Below are 12,881 nucleotides of genomic sequence, written 5' to 3' on the forward strand. Positions count from 1 at the left end.
CCTTCACTCTGTTTTTCCCCGGGTACGCCTTGCCTGTGTCTCGCGTACCCCCAGTGGTACGCGTGCCACAGGTTGAGAAACTATGATCTGAGGAGACAAAGAACGGGGCACACCGTCATCAAGTAGCAAGCAGTAATGCTTCTGCCCCCACCACTTCCCAGTGCCAGGACAGAAATGTGCTGCTGTCACACAAGCATTTCAAAAAGGGCACTGCTGTGACATGATAGGGCAGGCAGTAGGGCCCTACTGGGGAAGGGGCGGTCTGTTTGGTAGCCCTCTTTTAGAGCAGCTTGACTGGCCAGGGCCTTACCTGTGTCCACACTCCATTTAAAGGCCAGTTAAAGGAGATGTCTTTCTCTCGACTTGCTCTGGCAGTAATATGAACAGTGCAATCTGGAATCAACCCAGGTTCCGGATACAGATGCAACTGGAGCAGATGACATGGGGAGGGCAGCAGTCTTGCACATGGCTGGTAGGATCCAAGCACAGAGCTGATCAGTGAACAGAAGGAGGGGAGAGGCAGACCACTAAAAAAACAGTGAAGTGTGACAAGGACGATATTACTTCCCTGGGGAGAGGGGGCAGGAAGCATTAAAAGAGGGTAGCAAGGACACCACCACAATAGCATTGCTGAGAAAGTGACCTCATCATCTGGCCTGAATTTTTATAGGAATTGAATGGGGTCTCTACCATGTGATGTAATATCTGGCCTGAGGGAGAGGATGATCAGATGCTCTCTGGCACATTTGGAGCTGTTGGATTTGGGGAATATGATTTAGCCACAGTCTCTGATCTAGGCCATGAGTGATAAGAAGAAGGACAAGCACCATCTTGGAGATTTTCCTCTTAATGATAGTGATAGTTTTGTGGGCAAAAGAATGAGTATCGAGGATATACTGTTGCCATTTGATCAACTAGGCGGTTGTGGACAATATGAGGAAGCAATTTGCTAAATACAAATCGATGTATAAGACCATTTGTATTGCTATGCCTGAAGTTTATCATCTTTTCAAAGCCCAGCACATATCAGTTAGGATTAACACCACTGTAGATGCCCTTTCTTATTTTCAGTTTCGCAAGTTCTGGAAGCTGGCACCAGAAGTGGAGATGCCAGAGCAGATTGTGGAGGACTGGCACATGACGGCAATAAAGATGAGTAGGCATATCACCCAACACACTATGGGCATGAGAGGTATTTTCAGGCTTTTGTATCCTATATGCAAAACTTAGGGCATGATGGGGTTTTCTTCATCAGGGGCGGCAAAGCAACTCAATTTATGGTTCACTAGACGGATGCATGGGAGTCTACAGCGAATTGAAAAAAAACAGGAAGACAAGATATGGGATGGGCAGTGGGGAGTACTCAGTACAAAGCATGATTCCATCATCATTTAGAGCTACTAGGTTATTAAGAGTCTCATCAGTTTGCCAGTCCCAGTATGAAGCACAATTATTTAAGGCAGCATACCCATTGGTGTTCTTCAGGGCCTTTTGCATAACTGAGCTGGGGCTGCCATCAGCTAATGAGAAAGTAGGTCACTGCATATGCTGGGAAGGCATGCAGTGGGAGTAGAAGTATGGCAGAGAAGTTCAAAAGCTGACCCAGCTGCAACAGGCTCTTGGTACCTGTGGTTCAGAAGAGTAGTGTAGAAATATCGGAGAAATATCTGCTAGCACAGAAGTATAAAGATGGACCAACTGGGAGTTAAGAGTTTGAAGCAGAAGGCCATGCAGGAGATGGGATCCTTAGTGCTACTCCTCTCACTTCTTCCAGATTAGAGCAGCAACAAAATTAGGCATAGCAAAAGGGAAAACCAAAAAGAAGAATCCAAGATGGTGCTATAAATGTCATGTACAGCTGTCTTTCCCAGACGTGAAGAAGAGCTCTGTGTAGCTTGCAAGCATGTCTCTTTCACCAACAGAAGTTGGTGGAATAAAAGATATTACCTTACCCACTTTGTCTCTAATATCCTGGGACCAACAACAATGTTCAACTCTAGACATACAATGATAGGAAGACATCAGGGTATCTCTGTCATTGGGACAGTGAATTTCAATGGGATATGGGCGTCCAATTCTCTTTGGCTTCTTTGAAAAGCCAAGCTGTGCTCATTTGTGACTGCTCCAATGCAAACCATCCTGGAAGTGGATTTGTGGGCATTCCATCTCACTTTGTACAGAGTAGCAGGCAAAAGCCAGTTCAGAAGGACGGTTGTCTGAGGAGCCTGTCACTTTTGCTTGGGTTTGGTAGAAAAATGCAGAAGACACAGTTGGTGTCAGCACTTCAGAATTGGTTACGGGCCTTGGCACCAGATTTCCTGATTACCCAGCTGGAAAAAAATGACTTTGGCAAGTTTTCTAGTTTGGATATCATCAAAGTCAGGTGGATAGAGCTGGAGAAGTTACAGTGTGCAATGCCAGGCACAAGCCTCATATAATCACCGTTACTCCTGCCGCTGGTTCTGTAGACAAGCCAGGAGTTCCCCAGAGCTCACCATATGTCTTCCTGTTTAGAGCATCCTCTCTCCATAGTGAAGCTAGCTACTTAGTGAGTCTATAAACCCTGGCACATTACCAGCCAACCCAGGTGTGGGAGAGCTCACCCAATGGGAATCCCCTCCAGTAGTGGCATGATGCTAAAAGATTAATAGACTGATGACAAGCAACTGCATGAGGCAGAATCTGTAGTGGATTAGCTACAATCCATTCGTATGTGAAAAAAGAAAGCTAGACAGAGAATTATCTTCACAGGTCAGATTTTTTCTTTCCTGGGCTTCATAGGGCAGTTAATGTCCTCTGGTGACAGATGGCCATGAGGTCAGAGTAAAGTGACAGTGGGGAGCTAACAACATACTACCACTTGGTGGAACCCTAGTGAGCGGTCCCTCCATACCTAAGTTACCCAGTTATTTGCCAGGGACCATAGGTTTGCTCAGTGAAGGGATGTTCAAAACTGAGGGACATGTGCCAGGAGAACTTGATAAATTGGGCTAGTTTCACCAGCACTTCCACACATGCCTTCTTTCTATTTGTCTAGATGACTCAAGTTATTAAAAAAAAAGATCAATAATAGTGTCTGTATCCTTTGCACCATAAACCTGTGTTGTCTCTTCACTGTAAGAAGGTCCAGGGATAATGAAGAATTGCCAGAACCCATTTTTTTTGTACTGTGTCCCTTCTCGTACACTTACTTCATAGCTGAGGGAGTATAGTTAACCTTTTTGTTTTGTAAGTGTAATTCTATTCCAAGACATTTTCTTTTAAAATGTAACTCTGAAAATGAGCCTATTAAGAACAAAATGTTCAAGAAGATACAATAATCAAGATAATCATTCATTAAGTTTCACTCAATTTGTATTCTGTCACACATAATCCCAGTCTGGACAACTTTAGTACTTCTCTATATCTTTTGGATATTGTTATTAAATGGGATTAGAGAGTAGGAATGGGAACTTTTTTGGGCATTTAGGAGATTGGTAATGGCTTCTGACGTACACTCAAGGTCACTGGGTTCAAATTCAGCCCCAAATTAGTAGTGACTATAAGTAATCACTAACTGATAGCTCGGTGGCTGTGTGAAATAAATTAATGGTCTCTGTCCAGTTTCTAGTAGACAAGTGTTCGTGTTAAAGAAATATAAAAATCGTATAAAATGCCATTTATCTTTGTTGGAAGTCTCAGCCAAAAGGTGAAAGACTGAATAGGGACAAAGATTGCATGATTTTGTCTGAGGTCATGAGGCAAGAGGAAAGAGATATTGGAGAGGAAACAACACATTGCTACTTAGAGGGAACCTCAGGGAATGGGATCTTTCGCACCTGGGTTGTCTGGTTATGCATCAGGGACCCTTAGGAGATGTCTCCACAACTAGACTGAAACACTGAAGGGATATGGGAAGTTTATGTTGTCTCTGCCACATTGCCTCTTCTGAGAATAAACAGAGGACTTTGGTTTCCAGAGATGTTAATCTACTACCTTTCATGAGCACAGTTAAAAATATTCATGAATGAATCTTAAACATTTTACAGTTTACAAAGGAAATGTCTCAAATCCTGAGTTAGGTAATTTACAAAGGTCATATGAAGAGGGGCAGAAATAATAACAGATTTAATCTAGTCCAGAGAACATTCTCCCATATCTTTTAAAAACCATTTAAACTCTCATGAAATATGATAAATTCCTATATTCATAGATGGCTAGTCTGGGTTACTTATAAAGTGTAGAGAATAGTGGCCATATACCAATGATAGTTTCAATACTGATGTTCATCATCAACTAATATACTGATCCTTTGTTTTAATAAATTAAGCCTCTTTCCTTTACTACCTCAAAATTTAAGCGCTAGGATTATTCTGAGCAGAGGCTGCCACATATGTTGAATTATACCAGAGTCTGTTATAGTTTTGTTATGTGCACAAACATTCTTTGGGAAATAGACTGAGGCCAAGAAACTATAAGTTAAACTGAGTTTAAATACAATTTGAACCTATATCTCTGGCATAACTCTGAAAGTGTCCCAACCACACCCATAATTTCACATGCTTTATTTGGTGCGTAAGTGTCTATAGGATGGGACCCATATTTAGAACTGTGTTTGCTGTCTTGATTTCATAGGTGCATAGATTTTTAAGACCAGATGGGACCATTGTGGTAACCCAGTGTTACCTGCATAACCTAGCCCAAAGGACTTCACTTGGTATTTAATGTATCAAGCTCACAACCTCTGTTTGAACTATAGCATATCTTTTAGAAATACATCCAGTCTTGATTTGAAAGCTTAGAATGACAGAGAATCCACCATGTTCTTTGGTAAACTGCTCCAATTATCCTCACTGTTAAAAATGTATGACTAGTTTGATTTGTCTAGTTTCAGCTTCTAACCACTGAATCTCCTTATGTCTTTTTCTGCTAGATTAAGGAGCTGGCTAGTATCAGAAATTTCTTCTCCATGAAGGTACTTGTAACCATGATAAAATCACCTCTTAACCATCTCTTGACTAAATTAAATAGATTAAGTTTCTTAAGTCTCTCACTATAAGGCAAGGCTTTTCGTATATCAAATTATTCTTGTACCTCTTTTGCAGTTTTCAATATCCTTCTTGAAGTGTGGCCACCAGAACTGGAAACACTATTCCAGTGACAGTCTGAGGACAACTTTAGTTCTAGTGTTTAGTTTCTTGCCGTAAAGCTAAAGAGCCTGGTTCTCATTTTACACGCAAGCCCCTTTATTCCACTGTGGTTGCTTCATCTGATAAAATATACTACTGTGGACCTGAAGTACACAGAAATCTGTCAAAATCTCCCTTTTAAAAGAATCGACAACTAACACTAAAGACAGAGGTCAAAATGGCAAAAAAAGCTGGAGGTATTCTTCCAAGTTCCACACAGAAAATAAGCCCTTCCCGTGTGAATTGGTAAAATGAAACAGTGAAAAATGACTATGTGCAGTAGATTGTATAGATGTTAAATGTATGAATGTGAATCTCTCTGAGCATCACTGGCCTCTTGAGCCTAACTCCCTCTTGGTGTGCCTTGACTATGCCCAGGGCTCTGCTGTGTTCCTAGGGCTTGGCTCCTTCTAGACAGAGGGAAAGAATAAGTGGTGCTCTCTCCTAAATGCCAGCTATTTGTGGCAACAAAATGAGATCTCACTCACAGTAAATTTTTATATCTGTGCTCCTTCCTGTCCTTTCTTATATGGGGAATTAAATAGTTAACCAAATTATCATCACTGGTCATTTCAGTTAACACCCATCAAATGAATGGGGCAGTTCATACCCCTCAGAGCTATTGTTGCAGACTCATGTAGACATCTTCATATCGGTTACTCTTCGGTCACATTTTTGAGGTCTTCTTCACAACTACAACAGGTAATGACTTAGTTTAAAAAAAACGAAAGCTGAGATTCTGGAGAATAAGATAACAGCTGGAGAGACATCATACTACCACCTACTGGCTGGATCCAAGCCCTGCTAAAGATGACTTTATTAAAGATAATCATACAAAGACTATGCATTTTTGTATTCTTTAAGTGTATGCAGATGTCTTCGTGGGATATTTTTGAAAACTTCTTCTTTGGTATAGAAAATAGAGAATTCCTTCTAATTATGGTACTAGAGGTTGAACATGAGAGAAAATATTCATTGAATAAATTATTTATTTGGTAGTTGACAAGTAACTTATTTGATGCAGACCACCCAAATAAGTTATGGAATAAGTTATTAAGTAGTGTTGCAATGGTATATCAACCCCCCCCCCCCCCCCAATCCCAAACAACAACTATTGTTCACAAAGGTTTGTGGTTACATATATAAGCCCCAATCTTGCAAATATATATGCACTGAGTAACATCTCTATAATTTTTTTTGGAGATCATTGCACATTAGAGCCTGGCATTTCATTCCTTGCATACCACAAGCTCCCATTTAAATCAATGGGATTACTGTACCTGGGACCTGCTCAGCACTAGCAAGGTTAACATAATCTGTCCCATTATGATTGTGATCTAAAATGACAAAACCTGGGCAATTTAGACATAAGGGTGGTGTCAATCTCAGTATTTAGTTTTATAGGCCCAAATTTTCAGCACAGTTCCACCAAAGCCAATGGAGATATGCTAATAAACACCAGCTGAGGATCTGGCCCAAAGATTTTTCATGTCAAATTTAAAATATGAATGTACTTTTCTATTTACTAAACATGCATTTTCCCTTTACATTTCCATTATTACATATATGTAACAATATTAGGAATATTAAGATGGACTATAATAATTTATTGAGAATACTGTCTTTGGTACTATACTTCAGTTCAGTTCAGGTTTATGGTAAGTACACACATTCACTTCTTGGATCTCATAGCTTCATGTGGAGCAGAACCTTCTAATCAGCATACAAACAATTGACTTCAATGGCACTCTGTGTGGGCTCAAAATTCAGTACCTGTGACTGCAGAGTAATGGTCTATGTATGTAAGCAGGTAATGCCCGCTCTTTTACCGTCTACAGTGTCCATGTGACCATGGCTGCCACTAGTGCTCCAGCATCCATTGCTAATATTATGTTTTATTTATCTTAATTGTGAAGTATTTGAATCCTTCCAATTTACTTTTGGTGATAAAGGGTTACAGGCAGTGATGGAAGTGGTCATGGGTTACACACTGCTGACAGTTGCAGAACTAGTTACATTTTCCCCTTTGATTTGATTCTGTTTTTCTTTTAAATTAAATAATTATAATGTGTATACCGTGTGTGTAATGGTAAAAGCATTCATGCAAGGACTATCAGGAATATGTTGTGGTTCAAGGGAATTTATAAGCTCTGAGCTTTCTTATTTTGTTCAGTCAGAATTTTGTGTGACTCTTTTGCGCACACACACACACTTTCCCCTGATTTGGTTTCCTTTTACAATTATAATCCCCGGGAAAGGGAAAACATCCCTGTCTGACCAATCTTTTCAGAAGCCCTTCAGTGCATGTTTCTGCAGGTCTGTAATAATTTTTATTGCAAACCCTTAGGTTTCAGGCTTTGTAACTCAGGTCAGCTCTCAACTCATCTCATTGCTCCCCCACGGTTTCTATAAGGCATTTGATATCAGATGAGTTGTCCTGGTTCTTTGTCGTAAAGGTTAATCTTATCTGGGTAGGGCATTCTCAATTCAGAAACTGTATGTCTGTGGATCTTCCTTCCTGGCCATATCCAGAGGAGACTGTCGTCAAGACTTATTCCAAGACCTTTCTATTTGAATTGCATCTTTTGGGAAGCCTTTCTTTTTTTCCTTCTTTTCCTTTTGGATAACATTTGTGTGTGCCTATTTTCATTTTTCTAAGTGGCTGGTTCTTGGGCCATTGAGTCTAGCAGCAGTACATTGGGTCCAGAGAGATTTTAAACTGTTGTCTTGAAATATGTACAGTAGCTCAAATGAGACCTTTTAGAAAGAAATGTCTAAAATATAAAATGTCTCATACTTTCCAAAAGTTATTTTTAAACTCAAGTTTTGTGAATAACAATAGCTTAGAAACCTAAAAGTAAAACCTGTTTTCTAATCAAATGTATGTTAGGCAATTGTGCAATTTTTTAACTTTAACTTTTAGGCAAGCTGAGCAGGTTGTATAGAATTTTTCACACTTACTGTCCACGTGTTGCCTGATTATATCAGACTCATGAGCTAATCATAATAATATTAATTCTTAACAGTTACATAAAGTAGCACTTTATATCTTCAAAGCACAATACCAACATTGACTGACTACTCCAAAAGTGTAAAGTGCCTAAAGATTCATGGATGAAAGGCTCTATATTAGTTTGAGTATTGTTATTACTACATGTAGTTGTTGTCATATAATTATTAAGACTATGCCGGTTTCTTGCTTTTAAAAAAATCATATACAACCTGCTCAGCTTGCCTAAAAGATAAAGTTAAAAGATTGCACAATTGCCTAAGATACAGTTGATTAGAAAACAGGTTTTAGTTTTAGGTTTCTAAGCTATTGTTATTCACAAAACTTAAGTTTAAATATAATTTTTAAAAGTAAGATATTTTAAGATCATGGGTGAAATCCTGGCCCTGTTGAAGATAGAGGGAGTTTTGTTATTGACTATGAAGCTAGAATTTTGCCTTATATATTTAAACCTATACTACAGTTCATTTTCAGCTCTCATCCCCTTGGCAGCAGTTCCTTTCTGCACTCCCACCCAAACAGCAGAATTACACACCCATTTATCCTCTTACCCTTCTGTATATCCCAAATATCCCACCTCCAATGTCCTTACAAATTACCCCTGCAATGACCCTTTGGGGGCCCCTGCTTCCTTTCAGCTCCAGGATAAATTATCCCTGCATACTCTCAATCTTCGCAGTCCATGCTTAGTAAGATCACTGCAATTTTCTTTCCAAATTACCCATTTCCTGCAGTTTACCTGCAATCCCCCATTAGAAAAATATCCCTGATACAACAAACAGTAGCAGTCAAGCAAATTATCCATGTTCTTCAATAACAGTCCTCCCCTCACAACCCTATCCCCAATCTTCTGTTTCCCTCCAAACTCTCACAAAATCCCATGATACCGTCACCAATCAGTTTGCCCACTCACCAAGGAAACATTGTCACCCCAAAATTATCTTGCCCCCCATGACCCAACAACCCCCCTCTCCCCGCAGGAGCTTTCCCTGGGATTTGAATGTGTGTTGGGGGAAGAGAGGGAAGCCTTGTGTGAGAGCCATCACATTTGGTGAAGTTGTCTTGGGGATAGTCTCCAGGAACTTTAGTGAAAGAATTCTTAAAGAAGTGTCAAGCTGATCACTCCTCCACTTGCGATGGATTCCTCACCAACCCACCCCGGATGTTGACATTACTAAACCTGGTAGACTATAGTCTTGTTATTAATAAACTAATCAGCATTTATGTAAAGCTTTTAATCTTCCATGAGCTTTACAAATATTAATTGCTCAATAATTTCATTTACAGATTTTCTAAAGGCTTCATATTTGAGAAGAAAACTTCTGTCAGTTTATAATGTTTTATTAGCACTTCAGTCATTATCTCAAATGTATAACTTGTCAAGGGTAGTGGATTCTTCACAGAATACTTATGATGTTTGCAGAATAAAAACAAACAGCTCTGTGACAGTAACAGGCTTAAATTCAATTTATGCTATTTTTACTCTAATACTAGGTTTGTTCTTGCTCATGTATTATTGCTTGTTAGCCTTGGTTTATTTTTGTTTTGCACAGTGCTCAGGGATTTGATTTCAGGAAGCAAAACAAACAGCTAAAAGGACATCTGAAGTTCAGTCACACATCTTTTGCGTAAACATAGGAACTGCTATGACAAAACAGGCTAGTGACCCACTTAGCCCAGTGGATCTGGCCTGCAGTTGTGGTCTACATTAACAATTTCTAATGAAGACTTATAAGGCACCTGGCCAATTGAACAATAGTATGGATGGATGCTAAAACCAGGGATGGATGAGGAGAATTTTTTCCTAGCCCCAGAGTTTAGAAGACAAACCACCCAATATAAAACAGCCAACCAGTTATAGGTTATGTAGACAGTATATTTGGGAGATTTCTATCTTAATTCAGCTGGCATTCGGTTTCAGCCTCAAAACAAGAAGATGGATAGCTCTTGTCAATTGTATCTTTGTATAATTTCAGATGCTGGGCCAAATCCCCAGCTGGTGGTCAAAATCAGCCTAGCTCCATGGCTTCAAAGGACCTGCATCAATTTACACCAGCTACAGATTTCGCCTGCTGTTTTTGCATCTGTCTAATCCATTTGTGAATTAAACTAAGATATTTGCATCAATAACATTCTATGACAGTGAGTTTCACAGATTAATTATACATTGCAGAGGTAAACTATATCCTTTTGACTATCCCCTTGTTATTAAGGGACAAGATAAAATAAGAATTTCACATGGCCTTCTCTCTTCCAACATTTATTGTGTGTGTATATGTATATATAATTGTACAATATACATAATTGTACTCTTTTTTTGGGGGGGGGAGGGGGCAAACTTAGGCCCTGCTCCTGTAAGGTGTTGAAGCCCTGAGCTATCTATGCAGTCAATACTAGTTTAGGTCACTCAACACTCTGTTGTATTGAGCCCTAAATAGTCATCATTTTTTTCCCTCATACAGAGTTTTCCCCATGTACCTTTTAAGATAAAGGTGCTCAAAACTGAATAGTCAAAGGGAGAACCTATTATTAATGTTTTATAAAATGTTATTACGATATTTTCTGTGTTATTTTCTCTTCCATTTTTATTACAGCCTAACGTCTTATTTACTGTTTTTGACCACCACAGCATGTTGAGTAAACGTCTTCATTAAGCTGAATACCTAAATCTTTTTGTTGAAAGGTTACAGTTAATTCAGAAGCCATCTGTGTGTACAAATCGTTTAAATCATTCCTTCCAAGGTGCATTACCTTACACTCATTTATACTGAATTCCATCTGCCCTTGCATTACCCAATTATTTAGTTTTGTCAAGTCGTTCTGTTGTGCCTCACTGTCCTTCCCAATCTTGTCTAACCGCTATCATTTGTGTAGAGAGCAGATTTCAGGGCTTCATTATTCAGCCTCTCTAGCAGGTACTTAAAAATATACTAAACAACACGGGGCCTAGTACTGATCCCTGGGGCACCCCACTATTAGCTTCTGCACAATGAGAATTGATAATTTATTCCTCCCTCCCCCCATCTCTTAACTAGACTTTAATCCAGGATTGACAGGATTTTTCCTCTCTCTGGTTACCAACTTTCCCTAATAACCTCTTGAATGTTTAAATCAATTACATTCATTGGTTCCCCATTATCCAGTATTTTGTTACCCTTACAAAATTCTGTTTAAAAATAAGAGCATGTAAACATAATCTGAGTCCTTTAAAAAACATGTTTTGAGCCAGCAGTTTTCAATGTAATGTTATTAGTTAGCAGCATCTTTTTTAATCTTATGTCATCCCAACATGTTCCAGAAATGCAGGAGTCATTCTCAGTCCCATTTTAATCAAGTGATGCTGCAGAGAGGAACTATTTTACAAGGTAAATACATTCAAGAGGCTGATCCATTTTGCACGATTAGAAACCACTCCAGGGGGCAAGTCTTTCAACCACTTGCAAACTTGTTTTAAAAAAATCAGGAAAATCAAGTTTTCCCATGGAGAAAACATCACAGACCAGTCCCAGGACTAATATTTAACAGGTCTCACTCGAGTGCAGGGCTCATTTTCACCCACGAGCCAATCAGGTGGCTTGTTTTTGCACATACATGATAGCAAAGATTGCAAAGGTGAAGCCATATTTTAATCACTTCCTCTCCAGCGTCTCTGTGGGGGGGAGGGGAGCCGAGAGGACAGAGGGTTGGTTAGCTATGTTTGTTTCACTGACAGACTTCCAGGCATGCTAATTGACCCCAGAACCCTATATGTTTCTGGGGGCAAATCCTCCCCACTCTATTTCAGTCAAGCTCCCCACATGCCAACCAAACTTTCCCAGCCCCTCATCAGCACCTTTTCCTCTTTTTCCCTTTTCCTATTGCCCCATCTGCAACTCTCTCCTCTTCAGCCACATGTCCCCCTTCTCTCCCCATAGCCTGCCCCAGCCTGTCCTGCGTTCCATCCACCCTGCGCCTATGTTGCGTGCTTCCATCTACCTCCCTCTTCCCCACCCTTGGCCGAACAAGACGAGCTGCGCCTGCGAGGGTGGGGATACTGCGCCACACTGAGCTCATAATGACTTCTTCATACAATGCACAGTCAACCTGTGGAACTCCTTGCTAGAGGATGTGTTCAGGCAAGACTATAACAGGGTTAAAAAAAACCTAGATAAGTTCATGGAGGCTAGATCCATAAATGGCTATTAGCCAGGATGGGCAGGGATTGCTGTTTGCCAGAGGCTGGGAATGGCCGATGGGATGGATTACTTGATGATTACCTGTTCTATTCATTCTCTCTGAAGTGCCTGGCATTGGCCACTGTCAGAAGACAGAATACTGGGCTACATGGACCATTGATCTGACCCAATATGGCCGTTCTTATGTTCTTATGACTCAGAAGAAAACTTGATAATGAATCTTGTCAATGACTATTATAACAGGTCTGCTTCTACAGTTTCCAAAGAAACTTCAGTTGACCTAACTGGGAGCTTTGCAAGTGGAGTAGCTGCAGAATCAGTCCCAGTATAACTAACATATAATAAATAAAATAAAAATACCACTGGACTTGCATAGTATCTTCTGTATGAAGGGCTCATTGTGCTTTACAAATATGACCAACTAAGCCTTATGATCTGGATCCACTAAGGGACTTGGGTGCTGTGATGCTGAATGTTGCAATGCCTAACTTTTAGGTACCTAGCAAATCACAGGAATAACACTGTCAT

Source organism: Emydura macquarii, unplaced genomic scaffold (assembly GCF_026122565.2).
Source record: "Emydura macquarii macquarii isolate MOO-44397 ecotype Brisbane River unplaced genomic scaffold, CSIRO-AGI_Emac_v2 contig_705, whole genome shotgun sequence".
NCBI classification, from domain to species: domain Eukaryota; kingdom Metazoa; phylum Chordata; order Testudines; family Chelidae; genus Emydura; species Emydura macquarii.